General features: G+C 40.0%; 1 long non-coding RNA gene across 1 annotated transcript in view; it reads right to left on the bottom strand.

Annotated features, from left to right (window-relative positions):
* Nucleotides 1–6,743: 6,743 nt before the first annotated feature.
* The window catches only part of LOC139172082 (uncharacterized), a 562,252-nt gene continuing 543,189 nt past the window's right edge, over nucleotides 6,744–25,806 (bottom strand). Inside the window, exon 3 of the long non-coding RNA XR_011559835.1 lies at nucleotides 6,744–6,792. This is a non-coding gene — a long non-coding RNA (uncharacterized lncRNA). The remainder of the gene's footprint in view (nucleotides 6,793–25,806) is intronic.

Raw genomic sequence — 25,806 nt, 5'->3', positions numbered from 1 at the left:
TCCACCTATCACTTCTTGTCCTGTCCTCAGGTGCTTTGGAGAATATGAATTAATTAATCACTCTTGACTTCCCGCTGAACAATTAGCCCCTCCGTTAACCAAATGACCTGATTCTGCCATTTTCTTTCAAGACTTCTCTTAAGAGTCCTTCTCTAATAATCAATTAGCTGTAAAGTGAGGTGTTTTTTTGCCATCCGATTCTCCACATAAATAGATCCCATACAACACAACCCAGCTGAAACTTTATAGAATAATTAAACTCAATATTCAAAAAGGAAAATAATATCTCTACATGGGGGCTACCTTTGAAAAGTGTTCGGAAACTTCAGATCGTGCAGAACACAACCGTGAGAGCGATTGTGGGGTTCTTAGATTTGCCCACGTTTTGTCAACACTCCGCAGCCTGCACTGGCTGCCAATTAGTTTCCGGTCACAATTCAAAGTGTTGGTAATGACCTATAAAGCCCTTCATGGCATCGGACCAGAATACCTTTGGGACCGTCTTGTACCGCATGAATCCTAGCAACCGATTAGGTCCCAGAGAGTTGGCCTTCTTCGGGTCCCATTGACAAAACAATGTTGTCTGGTGGGCCCCAGGGGAAGAGCCTTCTCTGGGGCGGCCCCGGACCTCTAGAACCAACTCCCCCCAGAGATTAGAACTGCCCCCACCCTCCTTGCCTTCAGCAAGATGTTGAAGCCCCACCTATGTTGTCAGGCAAGGGGAAGCTGAGCCCCTGGGTTATATTATTTATGTATGGTACGAGTGTGTTGTATGGTTTTTAAATAATGGTTTTTAGATTTCTTTTAATGTATTAGATTTGTTACATTGTTATTATTGTTGTGAGCAACCCTGAGTCTTCGGAGAGGGGTGGCATACAAATCTAATAAATTATTATTATTGTTGTTGTTGTTGTTGTTGTTCTGCTGGCTTATGACACAAGCCTTCAATTAAAGGTAAAAATAGCCAAAGCAGACACACACACGGGAAAATGCAATAATAATTTCTTTATCCAAAAACTAAATAGAAACAAACTTCCCTTTTTAAATTCAAAGGGATTTCTTTTAAACACAAAGCTCACTTGAATGCAGCAAGATAACAAAGACAAGAAAACGCCAGTCAATTAAACAGTAACTGAAATTCATCACAGCCACAATTCTTCAGTCGTTATAAAACTCACAATGATTTATGGCCAAAGTCCTGAAACCCAAACAGAGTCCTGAGAACAAATCCTGAAACGGCAAGTCAAGGTCTGACAAGTACGATCAGATAATCTTCCACATTGCGAGGCTGGCACGCTGCCAATTTAACAGCAGCCCTAATTACTTGAACCCCACCCAAACACAGGTGGACTCAATTATCTTCTGTAATACTTCTGAAGCTGTTCTCTCCTATGGGTCTATCATTGTTTCCTCATCAGAATCTAACGAAGACACTTCCTTCTTCAGAGGATAATTCACTGGCCGACTCTGTCAGCATCAAAACAGGCCTGTGACATTTGGATGTTTCCCCCACCTCCACCTTCACAGTTCTTGGGGCAGGAGCTGGGCCAAAGCTAACCACCACAACAACAACCACAACAACAACAACCACAAACACAACCACAAACACAACTACAACAGCTATTATTATTATTATTATTATTATTATTATTATTATTATTATTATTATGTCAATACAACACAGCTGGATTCCGTATTTCATCACCAGTCAGGCACTTCCCAAGCACCTAGGACTGCGTGATGTAGTAGCAAATTTTTGCAATTGACAGATGGAGATTTTGTCAATTCTGATGGTTTTCAAATGTCCGCAGACATCCTTTGGCACTGCGCCCAGCGTGCCAAGTACCACTGGGACCACTTTCACTGGATTATGCCAGAGTCGTTGCAGCTCAATTTTTAGATCATCGTATTTCACTAATTTCTCTAGCTGCTTCTCCTCAATTCTGCTGTCCCCTGGGATTGCGATGTCGATGATCCATACTTTCTTTTTCTCCACAATCAAGATATCTGGTGTGTTATGCTTCAGAATTCAGTCAGTCTGAAGTCAGAAGTCCCACAGTAGTTTTGCTTGCTCATTTTCGACCACTTTTTCGGGCTTATGATCCCACCAGTTCTTTTCCACTGGTAAATGGTAGTTCCAGCACAAGTTCCAGTGGATCATCTGTGCCACAGCATCATGTCTATGCTTGTAGTCAGTCTGTGGATTTGTACTGTGTTTTGCTGTTGTGAGCCGCTCCGAGTCTCCGGAGAGGGGTGGCATACAAACCTAATAAATTTAATCTAATCTAATCTAATCTACCTGACCTAGGCACAAATTATCTGTTATTACAGAAGTTTTCATTTCTCTCTATAATACACCTGATACTAATCAATACCTCTCTCAACTACGTAAAGCCTGTGCATATTTACTTGGCAGTAAGGCTGTTCTCTTTCAATGGGATTGACTCCTAATAGATACATAATCATGACTGGTGCCAGGCAGCTAGCTCCGGTGTTCAATAGGCTCTAAGTGAAATTGCTCAATCTTCTTCTCTTTTTTCCCCCCTTTGCACATCTGTATCTACCACATTCATCATCTGCCTTCTTCAGGGCTTTTTTTTTTAAAATTAATCTCTGGAAAGAGCCAAAAGATCTTTTGACAGCTGTTTGCCACAGAAATTTCTAACTCTAGGCAAAAAACCCCCAAAACCTCCCAGTGTAACTGTGCATATTGTATCCCCGCTGAAGATCAGGCCAACTGATGAAATGTTCTACAACACAAAATAATCCTGAACCTTGGCTGACCTGTCACGTTATGACATCCCTGTAGAGCTTTTGATCTCCACAGCCTCACGGTGGCTTGAACATGCAAAAAAAGAGGGATGGTTCCCCCTGTCAAAGTGCACCTCAAAAGGGTTTGCTCAACAAAATCTTTTTTTTTTTTGCCTGAGCTGGAGAAGGGAAGGTGACACTATGTACGACCTTACCCTACAAAGCTTATGCCACTCCGCTGCTTGTTATCGGCCAACCTGGTTGTGGTACCCAAGGGAGGCTGCCAAGAATGTCAGAATGGCATCTGACAGCCATATTGACTCAACAAAGGAGAAGATTAATCAAACAACCAGGCAGAAGAGCAAAGCAAACTTCAGTCACAGTGGAGAGCATGCTGAGGTATATATAGATCAGGTGTGCAAATATGGATTTCTATAGCTGCTCACTTCTTTTTTTCCCAGCCAAAAAAATATGTGAAAAGATGTGATGTTTGGACAAGATTTGAGATGCAACCTTTGAAAGCTCTTGTTCCTGCTGATCGTGCTTGGCAGAAGAGTTTTTTATGCTGCTACTCCTTTGATATAGAAGTTCATATTGGTGCCTACTAAATTTTTCTTAGCTGGCTGGACCACAGGTAGAAGGAATATTATAGCATTGTCGGGATATTATGAGGCTATAGTTATTATAGAACGATAAAATTGTGTATTGTAGAAATTGTACTAAAATGCAATATAATGCAATGTAAACAAGTACAGTATACAATAATATGTATAGTAAGAGACTAAATATAGTGACAATGATAGTAGATATTAAAACAGTTATAATATAGCAAAAAGAGAAATAATTAAGAAAATAATAGGCTAATCTCACCCCACACACGTACTCCAATTTCTGGGAGGCAAATTCTGGGCACTTACTGTATTTGTTCTAATACAAAATTTGGAACAAATGGTATAAATGGTTTAGCAAAATGAAGGAAACAAAACAATATAAGCAGCATAGAGGTGATACTAATGAGAATATATATAAATATAAATAATGTTTTGTAGACAATAATGTGTGATAGCTGGAAAAGTTGTAAAATTGAAGACTGATTATTATGCAAATGTGGAGTGAACTATATATAGTACAAACTATTTAACTTTAATAACCATAATATTAATCACAATTAATCATAAATAATTACTTTTCCCCAATTATGAGAATGTTAACATGTTAAAGGATACAAACAATTGCATAAGATATAGAATAATATGAATAAGGTAGTTATGAGAGAAATAGGATATTTATCTCTTTTAAAAGTTTTCTCTTTTTTCTTCTTCTTTAGGTTGGATGCTTATGTAATTTTTGTTATAGCTGTTTAGTGTAAGTATTGATATCGTATATGTTTTTTTAAAGATTCTCAATAAAACTTTTGTTTAAAAAAAGAAATAAATAATTAAGCAAATAATAGTGTAATCTCACCCCCCTCCAATGATCTAGAATGATCTAGAAACCTAACTATCTGCATCAGAAGAAATAATTTCTGGGAGGCAAATTCTGGGCATTTACTGTATTTGTTCCACCAATCAAACTAAGCTTGTCCGAATTGATAGAAATCATCTATGTTTGAGGAAAGGAGAGGTAGATAGATGGCTTGTTTTAGAAACATTTCAACATGAGAAAGGAATTGGCTGCTATGAGAGAATTCCTCCCCCTGCCCATACCTCGCTTGATCACCTCTGAGAAATGAAAATTGCATTTAACAAAAAAAAAGTAGAAGAAATAATATGTTCTACTGTGATATCTGGCAAATTTTATTGTAGCTATAAAAGGCAGAAAAACTGCTGATCAGAGACAAAAGAAATGAGATTTGGAAATAGTCTCACTATAATGTTGCATAAAACGACAAGGGAAAGGAGGGAAAGGAAGTGGGAAGGGAAAGGAAGTGGGAAGGGAAGGGAGGAGGGAGGGAGGGAAGGAAGGAAAGAAGGGAGGGAGGGAGGGGAGAGAAGGAGAGGCGATTATTTTTCTTGGCTCTGCATGAAAGCAAGGAATGTCATTTTGGGGGTGATCATCCTTTTCAGCTTTGGGACAAACTCAAACCAGATATGAGGACTTAGCACCATTAAAATAAGCTTCTCTGGCACCTGTTTTTCCATTCATTTTACAGCAATACTAATAGCACTTATATACCGCTTCCTAATGCTTTTACAGCTTTTTCTAAGCAGTTTACAGAATCAGTTTTGCCCAAAGTTACTATCTGCGTTAGATACACTAATAGCAACCATTCCCATATGTACAATATGATTCCAAAACTGGTACATTCTCCTGGCGAACATTTTAAATGTGTGCATTATGGTAGCATTACATAATTGGGATTTTTATTTGAATTCTTTGGGCAATGATTGTTCGTCCAGAGTCAATGAAGAATCCTTCAGCAATTTCTGTTTCCCACAATGCCTTTGTATGATGTTACATCCCAGGCACACTTATTTACATCCCACACACATTCTTCAAGATGCTATTAGCATTCTTTTGGGACCCACAGGTGTTGCTGATATTTATTAAGAGGTGCACCGAGGTCATCAGATGAAATTTATCCAAACAGAAAAGTGCTTTTTCAATAGACAACTGGACTTTCTGGTTTTTATTTGAAGATGCTTCTTTGATGAGAAGCAAAACATCTCTAAAGAAAAAACAGAAAGTTCAGTTCCTCAGACAAAAACACCTTTGGGATAACCATGACCTGGATGACTAAGAATCTTTGTACACATAAGATGAAAAACTTACAGAATTTCATCAGGAGGACTCATGGGGCTTTGCAATCTCCATAGACATTCAGATATACAGCAACGGCATCAACGCTATAACCAATGTTGGTCCTTACTCTTTTACTAAAGGTTTGTAGACAGTTGATCTACAAAGTTGAATATTGCTTTTGAAACTAAGTGGGGTTAGCAATAACCAAAATATTCATACCAACCAACCACGATTACACAAAACATGTTCAGACATATGTGTGGTCAAAGTTTAAGAGATCCGAAATAAATAAATATAAAAGCTTCAGAGATACAATATGGTTAGAAAAAAAACCTCTTCTCCAAGAGACTGGAAATTGAAACTATATAATATGAAGTTATCTAGAAAAAGTTCTAGAAAGGGAACAAGGCAGGAAATCCATATGTGAAAAAGCAGCACATAGACAAAAATGTAAAGGAACTTTTTAAAATCTATCTATCTAACTTTTTTCTATCTATCTATCTATCTATCTATCTATCTATCTATCTCTATCTGTATCTTCTTTGTCTGTCTGTCTGTCTGTCTGTCTGTCTGTCTGTCTGTCTATCTATCTATCTATCTATCTCTATCTGTATCTTCTTTGTCTGTCTGTCTGTCTGTCTGTCTGTCTGTCTGTCTATTTTCTTCTTCTTCATCATCTATCTCTATCATCTCTCCTCTGTCTGTCTGTCTGTCCGTCTATGTGTCACCCATTATGAGGTTATATGCATTTGTAATATTGATAGAACTACTCTCTAGTGTGTCATAAAAATAATCAACTATAATTTTATATTCAAACTAAAGAATCAAAGTTGAAGACAAAATAGCAATCACATTTAGATTTATATACCACTTCACAGTGCTTCCCAGCCCTCTTTAAGCAGTTTACAGAGTCAGCATGCTTGCCCCCAACAATCTGGGTTCTCTTTTGACTGGCCTCAGAATCCAACTCCTGGAGTGAGCACTAAGTTGGCCCTGCAGTACTGCCTCCTAAGCACTGCACTACTATGGCTAAGTAATAGCTCTTATTTATTTCTCCAGAATCATTATTTTCAATGACATTCGATCCAAATGCATAAATTTCTTGGTTTTATATATATAAAAGCCCCTCTATTTATACACTCTGTGTTAATTATTTAAACGATGGCCCATTTATAGTTCAAGAAATATTTTTTAAGAAAAAAGCACGAATGTTCATTAAAAAAGAAAATGCTAGTAGAATGAAAGACTTACTTTTCTGTCCACTGTTTCTACACAAGAGCTGCACTCCACTTTAGTATCCTGAAGTATTGAAAGAAAAAAAGGAAGGAAAACAAATAATTGGTATAAAATAAAAGGGAAAAATCTATAAATAATTTATTTAATTAGTTATTATTTAAGTTTAAATACCACCCAGTCCCACAAAGGGACTCTGAATGGTGCACGAGTAAAATATATAAAAAGATTTTTTTTAAAATAACCATAACCCCAACCTGAAAACAGAGTATGTATTTACCTTAAATTAATTAAATCATTTAGTATGTCAACATTCAAAATTGAACTTCAAAAAAAATTTTCCCCATGAATTAAGTATCTAGAACAGGGGTCAGCAACTTTACACACTTGGAGAGCCATTTACACCTGTTTCCCACATAAAAGAAAACACCGGGAACAACAAAACTCTTCCCGTCCTGACTATTTTCTGAGCAGCCACAAAGCTAGCATATATTGTTGCATTAAAGATTCTGTTTTCTTCTGAAACTTTGCTTTTCTTGGATATATCCATGGGGCTTGGAAAGCTTAATAAATTGTGTGTCAATGAGTGTTGCCCTTTGGCAGTTGTGACACATATTTTGAGCGACAGGGAGCCACAGCAGAAGAACCCTGAAACCAGGGTTGCATAGACATAACACAATGAAGTGAATGTGTTCATTTTCAGTTTGAAGCATGAGTTGGTGGAAGGTCCAGACCAGTGAAGGGCTCCACTTACCTTTTCCTTCCGGTACTGGGCTTGTGCGGCTGGTGTGGGCACGGATGTGCCTGATACATATGCACATGCCCCACGTGATATTTCACTTCTGTGCATGTGCCCAAAGCGAAATTACACATGAGGACACTTGTGTGGGTGAGATTTCAATGATTTTCACTTTTTTTTTTGCTTCTGCGCATGTGTAGAAGCAAAAAAAGGTGAAAATTGCAAAAATCTAGTCCACATGAGCATCCTTGCACAAGATCCGCAAGATTTCTCTTCAGGCACATGTGCAGAAGTGAAAATGCACACAGGGGTGCAAGCATATGTGTTGGGCATGCACGCAGCTGGGCCAGCCTCTGGAACCTGGTAAAAAGTCCTACCGCGGTATTTTTCAACTGGTGTTCTGTGGAACCCAAGGGTTCCGCAAGGGCCAGCCAGGGGTTCCACGACTTAATGAGGAAAACCCCCCCAACCAGGACCGTCTCATGCAACAGCAGCAACCCTCGCTGCCCCCTCCGCCTCAGGTCTGGGCTTTCATCGCCTTACTCTACTTTTGCCTCCTCCTCCTCCCAGAATGCTTTTTCGGGGACTGTGAGCTCTGCCCACTCATTATGGATGCCAGCAGCTGAAGCCCCCACCACATGCGGCATCCTGGGAAGTGTAGTTCTAAGGAAGCTTTCAGAAGTGCACCAAGAAAGTGATCATGTTCCCCCTTTCCCTTCTGCCCTCCAGACTATACAGATTTACCACTAACCTGGACTGATTTATTAAAAAATGAAAGTTAGACAAAGCTGACATTACTGAACAATCGCCTGATGTTTTATAGATCAAAAAATATTGGGGGCTCGCCTTGGAGGGACATGACCTGTAAAGCCCTACATGACATCGGACCAGAATATCTATGGGACCGCCTTCTGCCGTGACCGATTAGGTCCCACAGAGTTGGCCTTCTCCGGGTCCCATCGACCAAACAATGTTGTCTGGCGGGACATAGAGGAAGAGCCTTCTCTGTGGTGGCCCTGGCATTCTAGAATCAACTCCCCCCTGAGATTTGAATTGTCCCAACCCTCCTAGCCTTCTGCAAAATGTTGAAGACCCATCTATGCCGCCAAGCATGGGGGGATTAATTTTTCTCCCTTACCTGTTCTGACTTAAACACTTGAGATTGATGTGACTTTTTTAGAATGGCTAGTTTTTAACAATATGTGTTTTTAATATAGTTTATATTGCATTTGTATTGTATTGTATTTTATTGTTGTTGTGAGTTTCTCTGAGTCTTCGGAGAGGGGCGTCATACAAATCTTATTATTATTATTATTATTATTATTATTATTATTATTATTATTATTAACAACAACAACAACAACAACAACAATAACAACAACAGTACCGGCACACAGAACAGGTTCTGCCAGAAATCTAACGACACCCTCCAAAAAAGGATGAAAAACACTGTCCTACCGGATCACCGATCCCATTCATACCGGGTGGGGCCCATTACTGGTTCAGACCAAGGTGTAAAATAGCACTGAAGCAGTGGTGGGCTGCTCCTCGTGCAAATTGGTAGTGCCGGCAGCAACATGCTCCACCCACCTTCCCTGGGATGCTCTTCCTACCCACCTGGGATGGTTCTGCGCATATACAGAAGCATTGCACACGCAAGCACACACATGAACCAGTAGTAACAGGTTTTTGAACGCACAACTGCACTGAAGCACAATCATTAAACTTTGTGAGACATCTTTTAAGGACTTTTATTAATATTGATTGTTTCTTCATTGCTTATTTGACCCCTATCACAATCATTAAGTGTTGTACCACATGATTCTTGACAAATGTATCTTTTTCTTTTATGTACGCTGAAAGCATATGCACCAAAGATACATTCCCTGTGTATCCAATCAATTCTATTCTATTCTATTCTATTCTATTCTATTCTATTCAGGACTTTTTAAAATGTTATTTCTTTTTTCCTCCATGAAGGGAAGTAAAGTGTTGGTTTATTCTCTTGTTTTTGTCTTTTTTAATTTATTTGTTCCAAAATTATATAAATTCCTAAAAAATTAAATTCCTAAATCCCTGTCTTAATTTACACTTGGTACATTGCATTCCAACAGACTGCTAATTATTTAAAAATCTATAATAAAGAGGTTATAAAAATCTATAATAAAGTGGGAAAAAAGCAAATAGCCAAGAGAAATCTATATAGCTATAGCACTTTAAATGCAAATTAAGGTGAAGAACAATATCTAAAATCCGGATGATAGTACAGTAATCCCTCATTTTTTCGCGTGGGATGCGTTCCAAGACCACTCGTGAAAAACAAATTTCCGTGGAGTAAATATATTTTTTTAATGTATTTAACGAGTATTTGGACTTTTAAAACCCACCCTTTGCATGAAACAGTCATTCTATAATGTTTCTCAGCTGGAACTACATGTGATATCCTACCAGTTTCTTTAATGGAATACAGGAGTACTGTAGAAGAATTTTATGAGTTTTTAATGGATTTAAAATTTTCAATGGATTTAATGGATTTAAGCCCCCTTTGAAAACCCGTGAAGTAGCGAATCCGCAAAAGATGAACCGCGAAGTAACGAGGGATTACTGTATTTGGAAAGGAGGCAGCACAGGATGAATGATATACGTATACCAGAATAAATTGAATAAATAATTAGAAAAATGTGATTAATTTGACTAAGAATTTGGCATTTGATATTATATTGTATTATATTTTAATTAGAGTTATGTAAATTGCAATCTCTGTAAGGTGTGAAAAACAATAAAAAATTTATACCCCCCAAAAAAAAGAAGTTGCAAAGACACACACACAAACACACACACACACACACACACACACACACACACACAGAGTGTCCAAAGAGTGGGGAAACTACACTATTTGCCTTCATGCTCTTAGGAAAAGTTACCCAACTAGTAACATCATCACTGCTAGTAATGCTAGCCCTTTCAAGCGCTGATGATGTTACTTTGTTAGGTAATGAAATGTCTTCAAGAAAATCATGAAGTTCAGAGAAGACCAAGCACCTCACCATTCAACCACAAACTACAAATATTATCTTTTATTGGTACATTTTCTATACTGTTTTATCTTTGACAATTGTAATTATTTAAAAAAAAAATTAAGAAGAGAGAAAGAGTTGTTGATGGAGAATAAGATCAATCTATACTTTCGGAGAGTGGAGAGGAAGGGAAGCAGGATTTTTTAAAAAAAACCCAAAACCCTGCACATTTTTTCGGGTATAATTTTTATTTTTATTTTTCTCCATATGTTTTAAGATAAAACATGTGTAAATAACAAAACACAATACCAATATCAAACGGGAACATATGCCAAGTTTCCATATTACTAATGTGCTATAAGGAGTTTCTTTACTTTCTACTTTCTCCATCCCATAACTCCATCACTCCAGCATTTAGTAGTACTAAACTTTAAAAACAAAAACAAAGAAAGAAAAAGAAACAAACCCCCCATATCTTCAATATCTTATGTTCTATAAATCCCATATTCATCATTATTTATGTAGAAAGGGAAAGAGAAAAGAAAAAGAAAAAAAATATTCCTCACTCCAAAATTTAGCTAATTCCCTAATAGAAATAGTTTTCCCATGTAAAATAATATAAAAAAACAGGAACTATCTTAGATTTGTGTGCAACTAATGCTGCCACCGTTTTTTTAATTTTTTCATCTGGGTGTCAGCCCTGCACCTGTTGAATGCCAAGAGTTTAACAAACTTCCTGCATACAATGTAGGAATGTCGGAGGCTCTTTGGAAAGGAAAACGGTCCTTTCTTGCAATGTAAGAGGAAATGATGAGCTGATCATAGAAACATAGAAGGTTGACGGCAGAAAAAGACCTCCTGGTCCATCTAGTCTGCCCTTATACTACTTCTTGTATTTTGTCTTAGGATAGATCTATGTTTATCTCAGGCACGTTTAAATTCAGTTACTGTGGATTTGCCAACCACGTCTGCTGGAAGTTTGTTCCAAGCATCTACTACTCTTTCAGTAAAATATCATTTTCTCACGTTACTTCTAATCTTTCCCCCAACTAACCTCAGATTATGCCCCCTTGCTCTTGGGTTCACTTTCCTATTAAAAACTCTTCTCTCCTGAACCTTATTTAACCCTTTAACATATTTAAATGATCAATGAACACTGATATTACTGTATTTCCTTTCCCCCGGTTGCCACAGAGCTAAAAAAAAAAGGGCTATCTGGCTGGCAAAAAAACCCCTGCCATCTTTGCAGCCTAATTCAATATGCTCATGTCACGGTTAATTTACTGAACATTCATGGCTATTCTTTGGGGTTTCTTTCCTGCTCTGCCCAAAGGGAGGCTCATGCAGGGAAATAGGTGGGCGGGCATTTTTCCCTCTGCAAAAAGGAGATTGAACACTTCCTGAGATGGGAGAGGTGGAACATGTGGACATGATCAGCAAAGGACTGCCATCTTTGGCGCTACCAGTGTGCCCTCCGAGGCTGCCATGAGTGTGCGTGCATCCAACGGGCGCACATGCACCCATTGGTGCAAGGTTTACCTTCTGCGCATGCACACCAAACAAAATCTTGTGTGAGTATGCATCTGCCAGCAAGATTCCAGGGAGTTTTGCTGATATTTTTCCTTCTGCACATGCTGTGGAATGCTGCGCATGCCCAGAAGCCAAATCTCATGCGCATGAGTGTGTGCACGTGTCAGGGACATGCAACTGCATGCACATCTCCAAAATCGCTACTGGAATGTAGCACCTTACCGCTCCGGTAGCAGGCCATCAGTGGACGTGATTAAAGAATGAAGACAATTGAAAACACAATGGTGTCGGGCCAAAGCCATATTTTATTGAAGCCCTTGGCCTGCCACATTTAAATGCTTTAGAATGTTTCTTGTGGTGGGAACTTGTGTGTGTGTTTGTGTGTGTGGCTGTATGCCATGATACATTCCTTTTAGGTTCTCAAGGTCAGCCTTTGTTCAGCATCTGTCCAGAAGCTGCTGGGCGTTGCAGGATACTCCAGCAAAAGCTGTATGGCTCATGTGATCTATCTATCTATCTATCTATCTATCTATCTATCTATCTATCTATCTATCTATCTATCTATCTATCTATCTATCTATCTATCTATCTATAACAAGATAATCTCTCTATCTCTCAATCGCTATCTATATTTCTATACATCTATCATCTCTCTCTCTCTCTATTTATCAATCTGTCTAAAAAAATAGATATCAAGATTCTATTAAAGTCCAACTCTTAATATTTTCTGCTGTTTCAGTGCTGTTAAACTACTAAATGATCCCATCCCCAAGAATCACAGGTCACATTGTCCAATTGGGTTCATTGGCAGGCTCCCTAAGCACTCCTCTATGTTCTCAGGCGACCCCAGTGGAAATGACCTTGGTTCGCAAGAGACAGAGCAGTGTTGTGTCTGGCAGTGCATTCCAGCCCCCACGTCCGGCTCCATAAAGAAGAGCAACTAAGATGATCAAAGGCCTGGAGGCAAAAACATATGGAAAAAGGAGTTGGGTATGGCCCAGGGGTGGCTTGTATCTAGCTTCGCCATCGATTTGCTTCCTCTGGTGCCATGTAGCTGCATGCACATTAGGTACCATGTGGCTGTGCCATGCGGGTCCATGCACAATGACAAAAACATGGGTTTTGTGCATGCGCAAAAGCAAAAGCCAGCAAAAAGTATTTAAAAAGCCAAAAAAAGATGGTGGCAGCCATGGACCGGCATGGACAGATCTGGCTCCATGATGTCACCACCACTTTACTGCCGGTTCTATAGACCTGGTTAGAACCGGTAAGAACCCACTTCAGGTAAGGCCACTCTAGAGAAAAGAAGGATGAGAGGGGACATGATAGAAGTATTGCAGTATTTGAGGGGCTGCCACAAAGAAGAGAAGAGTCAACTTATTTTCCAAAGCACCAGAAGGCAGGAGAAGAAACAAAGTACAGTGGTACCTCTACCTAAGAAGGCTCTACTTATGAACTTTTCTAAATAAGAACCAGGTGTTCAAGATTTTTTTGCCTCTTCTCAAGAACCATTTTCTACTTATGAACTCGAGCCTCTGAAACTGTAGCCAGAAAAGGCAGGGAGAAGCCTCCGTGGGGCCTTTCTAGGAATCTCCTGGGAGGAAACAGGGCCAGAAAAGGCAGGCAGAAGCCTCTGTGGGGCCTCTCTAGGAATCTCCTAGGAGGAAACAGGGCCAGAAAAGGCGGGGAGAAGCCTCTGTGGGGCCTCTCTAGGAATCTCCTGGGAGGAAACAGGGCCTCCACCCTCCCCAATCACAAACATTATTTGCTTTTACATTGATTCCTATGGGAAAATTGCTTCTTCCTTCAAACTTTTCTACTTAAGAACCTGGTCACAGAATGAATTAAGTTCGTAAGTAGAGGCACCCCTGTATGGAAATTAATCAAGAAAGAAGCAACCTGGAATTAAGGAGAAGCTTCTTAACAGTGAGGACAATTAACCTGTTAGTATATGGGGTCTTTTAAATCTTTTAATTTTAAATTTGTTAGATTATTTATGATTTGTTTCCACGTGTTGTGAGCCGCCCCGAGTCTTCGGAGAGGGGCGGCATACAAATCTAAGTAATAAATAAAATAAATAAATAAATAAATAAATAAAACCAGTGGAACCAGAAATCATGGGTGCTCCAGTGCTGGGCGTTTTGAAGAAGAGACTGGACAGTCACTTGTCTGAAATGGTATAGGTTCTCCTGCTTCTGCAGGGGATTGGACTAGAAGACCTCTAAGGTCCTTTCCTGCTCCATTCTGATGGTTGGATGGATTCTGACTTTTTTGATGAATGAATAAGCTCATTAATGTGGTCATTAAGTGAATCATATGGTTGTTAATAGAATCCAGATTTCTCCATTGAGATTAGAAATCTGGGGTCACATTATAGTGTTTTCAACACTGACTTTTTTATGTTGCCATACTATATACAGTGTTCCCTCGATTTTTGCGGGTTCAAACTTTGCGAATAGCCTATACCACGGTTTTTCAAAAAATATTAATTAAAAAATACTTTGCAGGTTTTTTTCTATACCACGGTTTTTCCCGCCCGATGATGTCATACATCATCACCAAACTAATAATTTTTGCAAAAAAATAACAAAAAAAATAATTATTGTTAATAAATAATTATGTTTATAAATATCAGGATCACTAAGTGTCTTATTCAATGGTGAGTACCAGTAATAATGGTGAGTAAATGGTTGTTAAGGGAATGGGAAATGGTAATTTAGGGGTTTAAAGTGTTAAGGGATGGCTTGTGATACTGTCCATAGCCAAAAATGGTGTATTTACTTCCGCATCTCTACTTCGCAGAAATTCGACTTTCGCGGGCAGTCTCGGAACGCATCCCCTGCGAAAATCGAGGGAACACTGTATTATTCAAATTGTCCCCAATCACTATAATATTCATATAGTGTATTTATCACTATTACTGGCATATAATTCTTTGGAACAAAGTTAAAAATAGATATTAACATCTTTAAACTGTACTACATATGAAGCCAATTAATTAATAAGCAGGAAATCCATATTTCATGAAGGCTTCTTTCAAAACTTTTCCAATCCACTGTATCAAAGGCCTTCATTAAATTCAGAAAAAAATCATTAGCATCGCTACTCGTTTTGATTTCTTCTAAAAGTAACTTGTAAAATGTCAGTTCATTATCTAATGCGATCAGGGCCACCATCAGGAATTTTGGGGCCCCATACAGCCTAAGTGTCTGGGCCCCCCACCATTTTAAAACTATTTTAAGTCACCGAACCACTCCATCCCCCGGTGATCATTTCCCACTTCATGCCAAGCGAGGCAGTCCCATAGGCCAGTGTTTCCCAACCTTGGCAACTTGAAGATATCTGGACTTCAACTCCCAGAATTCCCAAGCCAAGCAAACGCTGGCTGGGGAATTCTGGGAGTTGAAGTCCAGATATCTTCAAGTTGTCAAGGTTAGGAAGCACTGCCATAGGCTATTTCAGGAACTGGCTTAAGCCAATTGTGTGGACTCATCCAGGAGAAAGATAGAAGCGGGAGCGGCGAGGGAAAGAAAGAGCCTCCTGGCATCGGTCAGGCGGAGCATGGCTTATTTACGACTCCATGGCACTTCTCCCTTCTTGGAAGAGGCCTTGTTGACAAAACCACATGCTTTCTAGTGAGGGGAGAGGGGAGGGGAATCCCACACCCGGCAGCCACCAGCGAGGAGCTGGAAAGGACGAGGGGAGAGAAAAATCAGGGTGCCAGCAGTCGGGCGGGTGTCTTGAGGGGGCACTCCCATCTGGAAGGAAGGGAAGAAAGGCGAGGGCGAGCTATGAAGGAAGGAAGAAAGGAAGGAAGGAGGAAGGAAGGAAGGAAGGAAGGAAGGAATGGTAAAAGGGGTGATCAAGAGAGGAATGGGTGAATGAGTGGACAGAGGGTGGGAAGGAAGGAAGGAAAGAGGGAAGGGACAGTAACAGAGGAAGGGTGCAAAGAAAGCAAGGAAAGGTGTGAAAGGGGAGAGTAAGAGAGGAAAGAGTGAAAGAAGGGAGTGAGGGAGGAAAGAAGGGAGGAAGGAGAAGGAAAGCAAGAAATGGAGGGAGGGAAGGAAGGAAAGAAAGAAAGAAAGAAAGAAAGGAGGAAGGGACAGGAACAGAGGAAGGAAGGAAGGAAACTTATGAAAGGGGAGAGTAAGAGAGGAAGGACTGAAGGAAGGGAGGGAGGGGGAAAGGTAGGAAGGAGAAAGAAAAGAAGAAATAGAGGAAGGGAAGGTAAAAGAGAGAAAGAAAAAGAGCAAGAAAGAAAGCAGGAAAGAAAGAGAATGAAAGAGAATGAAAGAGAAATAAAAATAGAGAGTGGGAATGAAAGAAATGGAAGGAGGGAAGGAAGGAGAGAAAGAAAGAGAAAGAAAGAAAGAAAGAAAAAGAAAAAAGAATGAAAGAGCAAGAGAGAGAGAGAAAGAAAGAACGAAAGAAAGAGAAAGAAGGAAAGAAAGAAGGAAGGAAAGAAAGAAAGAAAGAAAGAAGGAAAGAAAGAAAGAAAGAGAAAAGAAAGAGAGAATGAAAGAGAAATAAAAATAGAGAGGGGGAATGAAAGAAATGGAAGGAGGGAAGGAAGGAGAGAAAGCAAGAGAAAGAAAGAAAGCAAGAGAAAGAAAAAAGAATGAAAGAGCAAGAGAGAAAGAGAGAAAGAAAGGAAAGGAAAGGAAAGGAAGAAAGGAAGGAAGAAAGAAAGAAAGAAAGAAAGAAAGAAAGAAAGAAAGAAAGAAAGAAAGAAAGAAAGAAAGAAAGAAAGAAAGAAATGCAACTCCAAAGAAAGGGTCACTGAGCGGATGCATGAAAAGAGGGACCGGGATCTCCACTTGCCTCCCCCTCCTGCCTCGCCCTTCCCACCTGGCCGGCAGCAGGAATGCGAGTGAGTAAGCCGATGCCTGCCCAAAAGAAGCCATTGGCTCCAGGCGGCGGGCAGCAGGTAGTGTTCACGGGCCCCCCAAACACCCGGCCCAGCACCTCCGGAGGCTGAAAGGCGCGGCTCTCTTGCCCTCGCAATCCTCGGGGGGACACAAGGCCGGCGGAGAAGCCGGCCGGGCTCAGCCCTCTCCTGGCTTCCCCAATTCCGCTTCCCCAGCAGCGCGGCTTGACTTCCGGAGGGCCGAGACACCCCCGCGGTGACTCCTCCTTCTGCGGCTGCCATCGGGGCTCCCTGCCTGTCTGCTGGCCTCCCTGCCTTCTTTCCTCGCGGGGGAGAGAAGAAGGTGCAGGCCACTGTCGGAGAAGCTCCGCAGAGGCAGAGTTCATCGCAATCGGGGTTGGGGAGTTTTTGGCGGGCGCCGGGCCCCCTCCATTTTTCAATTTGGCCAGACCCCTGATGCCACTCCCAGTAGTACCGGCCTATCTGCGGCCCTGAATGCGATCAGAACAATTCCTATAAAATGAGTTTACTGTGGATGCATAATCAAAGAAAGTATCACCAACAGCATCATTTGGCCCAGTGGGGACGGGTGTGTGTTAAAATCTACAGGATGTAGGTTACCCACAAGATATCACAATCTAATCTCTTTCCCTTTATATGCATATCTAATCTGATATCATAAATTACAAAGGATTTGCAAGCCCTAATAATAAAAGTCCAGGAGCAGAGGACAAAGAAATAGGGGTAAAAATTAACTATAAAGAAGATTCAACCAATAGCAACGGGTAGACCAACTAGTCTGTGAATTGGCTATGAGGTTACACTAGAGAACCAAGCATTAAGTTCCATTAACAGAGTCATCCTTGAACCTGATGAGATTTGAACTGCCAAATTGCAGGCAGCCGGCAGGCAGCAGAAGTAACCTGCAGTACTGCATTCTAACCACTGCACCACCATGGTCCTAAGTATTCTTAGTATAATAATGTACTAATATACTTTGTATAATAATATAGCCATATACTTATTATATTAATATATTAATATACTATACTAAGTATATTAGTGTACTTAAGAGTATACTAATATACTCTATGAATTGCTAGAGAGGAACTATCTTAACTCGAATCAGATTAAACTACTGCCGCTTGCTCCTATGGAAGCCCCTCCCTCCTGGGAATCAAGACAACCGTCCATCCCAAATCAATGGATATTGATTTTTCCTGTAGATCCCACTGATATCATCTGCGGTCTATGTTTTTAGTATTGTTTTCATCAGTGCTTAGCAAGGAAATTGAGTGATAACTGATATTGTCAGCCAGGACTTTTGAGTCATTTATTTGCTTCCACCTCTTCCCTGAAGTCAAGTGTACATAATGTCCCCATGATTGTCAGTAACTAATTTAATTATATCATCAATCAAACAAAGCATGATGGCTGATATTATTATTATTATCATTTTCATTATCCACTTGATATTAGCAATGCAATCTCAATTGCATTTTTAAATACCTTGTGTTATGCCTTTATACCATTCAATGGAATAAATGTCCAAATGTGTTCATAGCTATAAGTTGTTGTTATTTTGTTGTTGTTGTTGTTGTTGTTGTTGTTGTTATTGTTGTTGTTGTTGTTGTTGTTATTATTATTATTATTATTATTATTAATTTAATTCATTGAACATGAAACTCACTCAACTGAACATTTTAAAAAGTGTCACAAATGCCACCAATTAGTGCTAATAGTTGATACGGGTTGCTGCCATCGTCCTAGATATCAAACAAGTACCCTGTTTTCTCCCAAATAAGACATCCCCTGGTAATAAACCTAATCGGGCTTTTGAGTACATGGCAATAAGGCCAAGGGTTTATTTCAGGGTTCAAAAAAACCAAAACAAAACAAAACAAAAAACAGACAGGATATATTTTTCCCCTTCTGCACATATACGAAAACCAAGTTGCTGGCACTGTGTATGCAGTCACCATCTTGTTTTTAGCTTTTCTTGTGGGGGGGGGCATTTTTATTTTTTTTATTTTTGCATGTTTTTACGATGTTTTTTTCCTTCTGCACATGCATAGAAGCCAAGTTTCCAGCACTGTGCATGAGGTCACCATCTTGTGTTTGGTTTTTTAAATTTTTTATTTTTTTAAATTGCCACTGCACATGCACACATGCCCATGAGGTGCACCCACATGGCGTGAGAGGAAGCAAACCGGCAGCAAGGTAAGTTGGAACCCACCTCAGGGTGGGACATAGGCTAAGTCCTGCATGGCATCGGACCAGATTACTTATGGAACCGTCTTCTGCCCCACAAATACCAGCGGACGACAAGGTCCCACAGAGTTGGCCTTCTCCAGGTCCCGTCGACCAGACAATGTTGTCTGGCGGGACGTAGGGGAAGAGCCTTCTCGGTGGCGGCCCCAGCCCTCTGGAATCAGCTCCCTCCACAGATTCGCACTCCTCCCACCCTCCTCACCTTTCACAAGACCCTAAAGACCCAGGCAGCTAGACCATGCCCCCTTCTTCTCCGACCATTAAATGTTATGTGTGGATATGATTGAGTAGACTGACTGTTTTTTACATAATGGGATTTCAGCTTACTGTTTTTAACTATTAGATTTGTATACATATTGTTTGTATTGCATGTTGTGAGCCGCTCAAGGTCCTCAGAGAGAGGCGACATACATGTCTAATAAATAGATAGATAGATAGATAGATAGATAGATAGATAGATAGATAGATAGATAGATAGATAAATGTAGTAGTAGTAGTAGTAGTAGTCAAGGGTAGGCAAAGTTTGCTCTTCTAGGATTTGTGGACTTCAACTCCCAGAATTCCTGAACCAATCATGCTAGCTGACGGCACACTTCACCTCTGGGATAAGATGTTCCATATGGCAGAGCCAAGAGTAGAAAAGATTATCTTCCTAGACCCTAAAATTATTTAACTGATGGGGTCCATGACATATGATTGGATGGGATAGGTCAGGGGTAGGCAAAGTTGGCTTTTCTATGACTTTTGGACTTCAACGCCCAGAATTCCTGAACCAATCATGCTTGCTCAGGAATTCTGGGAGTTGAAGTCCACATGCCATAGAAAAGAGCCAACTTTGCCTACCCCTGGGCTAAGTCATTTCTTCAAGGATAAATGAAATAGCAAAATGTCTGTTTGAAAAGTACAAATGTTTAAAAGTAAGAAAAAGCAAAACAATAATGTTTGTTTGCTTTTAACATAGATTCACGTCTGTAAAAAAAAAAAAGGGAATGATTGGGCTTCCAAAAAGGCTGAAAGAAAACTTTCTGGTACAAAACACCCAACACCTTTTTGTCTGAGAGTTTTCGTTTCCTGTAACATCAGGAATGGTCAGCAGATGGAGACAAACAACCACACAATTGAGTTGTGCTGTGTAAGAGACAAAGCTTCTTGCAAAATTGAGGATTTCCCCCCCCCTTTCTTTCCCAGCATCAAGAAGGGCTGTAAGTTCAAGTATCTTGTTGCATAATTGTTCAACAGGAGGAAAAAGAACTCAAGACGATGGCTTTTGCATTATTTTTAAAAAATAATTTCTAAGTATTAAAATATGTGGCTAGGTATCGAGATGGGTCAATTTGGTGTAGTGATTAAAAGTATCAGCCTAGATAGTTGGAGGTTCTGATTTATTCTCCTGGCTTAAGCACAAACCATTTATATGACTTTGGGCCAGTCTCTCTCTCTCTCTCTCTCTCTCTTTCTCTCTCTCTCTCTCTCTCCCTCCCTCCCTCCCTCCCACTCTCTCTATCAAGGGAGAAGAGTTCTCAAAATGTTACCAACTGTAGGGACTAGTTAGAAAGGAGGAGGAGGAGGAGGAGGAGGAGAAATGGAGGAGGAGGAGAAGAAGAAGGGGGAAGAGGAAAAGAGAAGAAGGAGGAGAAGGAAGACAAGGAGGAGGAGGAGAAGGAGAGGGGGGAGGAGAGGAGGAAAAGGAGGAGGAGAAACAACAGTAGCTAAGTACAGATAGTGTTCAACTTACTTACTTACTTACTTACTTACTTACTTACTTACTTACTTACTTACTTACTTACTTACTTACTTACTTATTTGTTTGATTTCTGTGCCGCCCATCTCAAAGTGACTCAGGGTGGCGTACAATATTATAAATGCAACTATATATAAAAGAAATCTAAAGTACTTTAAAAGAATTATACAAATTACTAAAAGTGTTAAAAACCCCATATACAGTCATACACATTCATCCAATTAAATCATTCATAATATCGTCTGGATACAATCTCATCGCTCACAGTCCCCATGCCCGCTGGCAGAGGTGGGTCTTCAGAGTTTTACGAAAGACCAGGAGAGAGGGGGCAGTACATATCTACGGAGGGAGTTTGTTCCAGAGGGCCAGGGCCCCATAGGGAAGGCTCTTCCCCTAGGATCAACCAGACAACATTATCTGGCCGACGGGACCTGGAGAAGGCCAACTCTGTGGGACCTCACCAGCCGCTGGAATGAATGAGGCAGCAGACGCTTCCAGAGGTAGTTGAATCCTACGTTTGTTTGTTACAAGTTTGTTTAGTAACTGTTACAATGGCCCTGAAAGTTTATGACCATTTCTCACAATTCCAGTCTTTTCATCATCTCCATGATCCTGTGTCCAAATTTCAGATGTTTGACAACTGGTTCATATTTATGACTGTTGTTGCATCCTAAGATCGTGTGATCCCCTTTTGCGACTTCCTCTCAAGCAAAGTCAATGGGAAAGCCAGGTTCATTTAACTAACCACTGTGATTCACTTACCAACAGTAGCAAGAAAGATGGGGCAAAACCCACTTAAAAATATATCATTTAGCAAATAGAAATGTTGAGCTCAATTGATGTCAAGGATTACTGTATAACTTGAAAGGGAACACAGGTCAAAATTGTAAGAAAAATAATCAGAGGATCTTAAAAGAAAAGAGTAACTTTAAATAAAATATGAAGTGCGGATAAGTTCATTATCTATGCTTCACCTTGTAGCCATCTGTGCAAACATGACAACATTGAAAAAGGCAGGATATATGTCCAGCTATGGTATTTTATAAAACACATGATTTAAATATTGTTTTGAAACTAATCCTGTTTAAATATCTGGGCTTAGTAGCAATAGCACTTTAGACATAAATACCGCTTCACAGTACTTTTGCAGCCCTCTCTAAGCTGTTTACAGAATCAGCCTCTTACAGAATCAGAATCTGGGTCCTCCTTTTACTGACTTGGGAAGGATGGAAGGCTGAGTCAACCTTGAGCCTAGTGAGATCTGAACTGCCAAATTGTAGCTAACAGTCAGCTGCTAGTGCAGTACTGCACTCTAACCACAGGGCCACCTCAGCTCATAAAAACCCACAATGCCGTTCGGCATAATGACCAGACTTTGAGGTGGGCTTCACATATTGCCACTACCAGGTCGCCCAGCACTGGAAATGTGAATGTGTGCACCATCATCACATGCGTGAAATGTCAAAACCAGTGATATAGGCTGGGATTATGCCGGGGTAGATGGGACAGTCCACTTGCAGGTCGATACTACTGATTCGCCTTAACTGGATAGAACTGGCTGAATCCCATCTCTGGTCAGGCTGATATATTACCGTAGGTTTACCATGGTTTGCTAAATAAGCCATAAGACAGAGCTCCAGTTTCTCGGCATTAAGGTGGATGCAATTTTTTAAAAAATCATTAACTTTAGACTAGGAAGATAACAAAGTGAGAATAGCTACATCAAATTAGAACAGTTTTTAAAAGAAACTTGTGTTTGTGACAGTTCAAAGCTTCCATTTGAAGTAGAAAGTGATTTTTGAAGTTAGAATAGACGGTGATTTATTATTATTTTTAAGTTAGCTTGAATAAGACATTTTTAAAAAAACCAACCCAATTATTATTCTTGTTCATTGCAATTTGGGGACAACATGGAAATTGAACATTCCTCTTTTTCATTCTTGGAAACTAGCTGGGCTCTGGAAAAGACCCCTTTCAGCTTTGTATATTTTGGGGAGATGGCAACAGTTCCTGAACTGAAGCAAATTGTATAAACTGGGTTGGGTGACCTTTATGGAATCTGTATTAGCTGGGCTGCCTGCGAGATAAACCTACAGTAAAAGAGGGCAGACAAGGCCAGCAAATCCAAACTGTATTGACCCAAGTGGGAATAATCTATCTGAGCTGCTTCTTATCTTGCACAACTTCTGCAATATTCCTATTTGTTCACAGCAAAGGGATTCTAAAGGACCTGTCAAACTTTCAGCTGCACCTGTATAACAGGTCAAAACATTTGAGGGATTTGTTATTTTATTGTATTTATTTTTTGGAGAAGATGGGGAAGGGGGAGGCAAAACCTTCCCTGTGGATTTATATATTTATTTCTTTATTCGATTTTTATGCTGCCCTTCTCCTTAGACTCAGGGCGGCTTACAACATGTTAGCAATAGCACTTTTTAACAGAGCCAGCATATCTCCCCCACAATCCGGGTCCTCATTTTACCCATCTCGGAAGGATGGAAGGCTGAGTCAACCTTGAACCGGTGATGAGATTTGAACCGCTGACCTACAGATCTACAGTCAGCTTTAGTGGCCTGCAGTACAGCACTCTACCTGCTGTGCCACCCCATTTAGCAATAGTACTTAGACTTACTTTATATACTACTTTACAATGCTTTACAGCCCTCTCTAAGCAGTTTGCAGTCAGCATATTACTCTCAACAATCTGGGGCCTCATTTTACCAACCTCTGAAGGATGGAAGGCTGAGCCAACCTGTAGCCTGGTGAGATTCAAACTGCCAAATTGCAGGCAGCCTCAGAAGGATGGGTAGAAATCAACCTTGAGTTGGTCAGGATTGAACTGCTAGCAGTTTGCACATGTGAAGCAATAGCAATAGACTTATATAGTGATTTACAGGACTTCACAGCTCTCTCTAAGTGATTTACAAAGTCAGCATATTGTCCCCAACAATCTGGGTCCTCATTTTACCCACGGTGGAAGGTTGGAAGACTGAGTTAACCTTGATCCTGGTAAGATTTGAACTGCAAAATTGCAGTCAGCTGGCAGTCAGCAGAAGTAACCTTCCGTACTACATTCTAACTACTGCACCACCGTGGGTCAAAAGTGGCAAAAGTGAGAAGATAGGGATCTATTTAACAAATTATCCCACGCAAATCACACTATTATTATAAACACCCATACTTTTTACCAGTGTTCCCTCTAATTTTTTTTTGGGGTGGGCGGAAAAGTATAGTGTCTGAGCGGCAGTCCCTTCGGGACTGGGCAGCACAGAAATAATAAATAAGTAAGTAAGTAAGTAAGTAAGTAAGTAAGTAAGTAAGTAAGTAAGTAAGTAAGTAAATACTGTGTGTCTATAACAGTGAGCTCATAATAGGGCAACTCTATCAATATCAAAATGCCACTTAAATAGTTGAGCTAGTTTCAAACTAGATTTTGATTTTCTTTCTCTCTTCCTTACTCCCATTCTTTTTCTCTCTCTTTTCCTTCCTCTCTTTTTTTCTATCTGTTTCTCTCTCTTCCTCTCTCTCTCCTTCCCTCTCACTCTTTCCCTCTCGGCTTCTGGGCAGGTTTGGAAAACTCTGAGTTGATGATGATTTTTAAGTGAGCGATTGCTCACTGCTCAGCTTAGAGGGAACTATGCTTTTTACACAATAGGGTTTTTGCTCGATTTAGGGTGATCCCAGGATCTCCAAAGAGAGTTCAAGAGAGTTCAAGTTCAACTCTTTCAGAAATATTAGATTGGTCTTTGATCCCTAAACATTTATTATGTTAAAATAAACTAATAAATACCACTTTACTTAATAACACTATGAAGAGTAATGATAGCAGAGACAATTTATGATTGTTCCTGAAGGAAGCAGGAAAAATACTATGATCATCAACCGCTTCTTGTTGAGGGACACTATATTTCCAAAATGATCAAACAGAATCCTAACTGAAGAGAAAGAAAGAGGAGTGAACAATATCTAATAAGGCCAGCAGCTCCCCCGCCTCTTCCTCGTTGGCCTGTGAGCTTTCCCCTCCTGAGGCATGCCCTTCTAACTCTGTTAATATCCATCCATCATGTTGTGGGCTCTCCATCATGTGTCCATATATATATATTCATTGTAGGCTTATAGACATAAGATTGTTCTTTCCCTCAAAAAAGCCTTCACTAGTTCCACTGGAGAGCAACACATCCTGCAAATATCATTATCCCCACCCCCCACCCTGAAAAAAAAACCATCCTCCATTGGGATCAATGGGAAATTTTCTTTTAAAAAAATCAAAACAGATGAGGCCAGTTGAGAATCTCTTTGGCGAAAAGGTTAAGATCCTTCTTGGTCAGCCTTCGCTTCATGGACAGTTTCCTCTTAGATAGTTTCATCTTGACCAAATTGTTATCGTGGCTAAGCTGCCAAGTATTTTAAAGGTGATTTGTTGAAGAAGCCACAATGTTTACATCCCCAGCATGCTATTTCATAATTCAGAATTGAAATACGGTGCCAACGTGCCCCTTGGTATAGAAGATATTATTTTCCTGCAAGGTACATGGAAATTCTTACCCCCCCCCCTGTTTTTTCCTGATGTTGATTTTTAACCTCACTTTATTGTTGGCAGTGCAGCTCTGTCAATGTTTACCATTATATCTTTCAATTCCTCTGAAGCGTCCCTGAATGTCTTCATGCTCCATTGTGGGAAAACAAAAACATAAATAAAGACAGTATGTTTTTCAAATATTCTTTTCAGGGGTACATAGAAACATGGGAATTAAGAGAGCTACTAAGCAACTGTCTATAGGGATTGCAGAACAATACATGGATAATAACATCCTGTTTGCCTGTTACCAAAGCATTGCAAGAATGCTTGCAGAATTATCCCATAAGGATTCTCCAACATTTCTTCCCCTTAGAAAGACCCTTCAAAAGCAAT

This window comes from Erythrolamprus reginae, chromosome 9, assembly GCF_031021105.1.
Source record: "Erythrolamprus reginae isolate rEryReg1 chromosome 9, rEryReg1.hap1, whole genome shotgun sequence".
NCBI classification, from domain to species: domain Eukaryota; kingdom Metazoa; phylum Chordata; class Lepidosauria; order Squamata; family Dipsadidae; genus Erythrolamprus; species Erythrolamprus reginae.
Note: the sequence above shows the minus strand (reverse complement) of the source record. Positions and strands in the feature narration are given on the sequence as shown.